Here is a 1,887-nt window from a genome sequence, read left to right as displayed (position 1 = left end):
GGGTGTGGTGGTACATGCCTTTAATCCCAACACTCGGGAGGCAGAGGCAGGCAGATCTCTGTGAGTTCAAGGTCAGTCTGGAGGGTGACAGGCATGCAGAGATCAATGTTTAATAAATGAGAACTTGAAGAAAAACTCACTTCAGAGATGGCAAATACAGTTCTGGGGTTATAAGGTTGTCTTCAGCCAAACTCAGCCTTTTATGTGTGCTGGGGGTCTGCACTCAGGTCTTTATGTTTGTGCCACAAGCACTCTTATGCACCAAGTCATTTCTTCAGCACACAGGTTTATTATCTTAATGGAAAGATGACTATTATAGAATATTTAGTGGTAAAGTATATTATAAAACAGGTTTAAAAATTTTAATAAAATATACTCAGAGAAAGAACAGAGGTATATGTGCACACACACATGCAAAATGCAAGTATTCAGAGTAGCTATCTCTGACTTGAAGGTAGTTGCTTCATTTTTCTGATGAAGTTTGTTTGGGGGCCTTATTTATATTGTCACTTTTTTTTGGAATAAGCATGTGTTATTTTCATATTAGGCCAGTAAGACAACAATAAAAATAAGTTTTTTTTAGTTCTTAAAGGAGTCAGATTGCAAGATCAATTGTAGTTCAGATGGAAGGAATCCCACTGGGTGAAGACGGGTCATCAGGGAAGTCTCACCAAAGGTGAGCCTTGAATGGAGAGGTTGGGCAGTGTGGGGGCTGCAGAAGGGAGGAACCATTTTTTGAACACTTGCTCTTGGAGTATTGATATGTATTATCTCATTTATTTAATGCTAACCATGACCAGGTAGATATGGCGGGTACCATCATCTTCCACTTCACAGAAGAGGAATATTTCTCAGCCATATCTTATTTTAACCAAACTCTGAGATAAGTTGAAAGTTGTAAGATGAGATCTATGTGTTGATACTTGTATAACAATGTATCACCAGCTCCTAACCCAAATATTAGCAAGTGGTGACTTTTGTATTTTTGTTATTTTTTTTGAGACAGGGGGCCCCCTGTAACCCTAACTGGCCTGGAACTTACTATGTAGACCAGGCTGACCTCAGACTCACAGAGATCTGCCTGCTTCTGCCTCCCAAGTGCTGGGACTACGCCGCCACGCCTGGCCAACTTTTGTATTTTTATAATCAAGCCACAGGTGGCTGCTCATCCTCTTGTAATGATAGATAAGCGTAGGGACATTTGGAGATGTCCTAAGTTCCCACTAGATGCTGTTTATCAAGTTGCTAGTCATGTTTTGAAAAATTTTAGTGCATTTTAAATACTGTTATGAGAGACATTCAGAAGACTGGCATAGCAGTGTCAATTAGTGTTGGCTCAAAGCCAACTTGATCACATTTTGCCTGTATGACTTTAGGTGAACTTTTACCATCCACCAACGTTAGATTTTCCAATTTGTAAAATGAGATCAGTCATACCCACCTTGCAGACTGTTGGGAGGGATTAAATGAGAAGCACACACACACACACACACACACACACACACACATACACACACACACACAATTTCTATTCTCAAGGCTGGAGTCCTCAGATCATAGACTTGATTCTGTATTTTAGTGCAGCAGATAAAAACAGTAAAGTCTCATAAGCTAGCAGAGCACTGTCACTGCATCAGAAGGCTGAGACATGGTGAGCAGTGACACACTCAAGGTCTCATGGCTAGTGTTACACAGGAGGCATTCATAGTGCGTTTAAGGAATCAGGTTTACAAATAGTGCAACAATGTCTAATACATAAACAAGCAGCCTAGGGTGGAATAGAAGCTTTTATGTGCATGAGCCTCCAGGACAGTGAACTCCTTCTGAATGTTAGGCCCCTTGCTTACTTCATTCCTGTGCTGATTTCCTCTCCTCTAAAGTTCAGGG

Source organism: Nannospalax galili, unplaced genomic scaffold, assembly GCF_000622305.1.
Source record: "Nannospalax galili isolate Female #2095 unplaced genomic scaffold, S.galili_v1.0 scaffold380, whole genome shotgun sequence".
NCBI lineage: Eukaryota > Metazoa > Chordata > Mammalia > Rodentia > Spalacidae > Nannospalax > Nannospalax galili.
Note: the sequence above shows the minus strand (reverse complement) of the source record.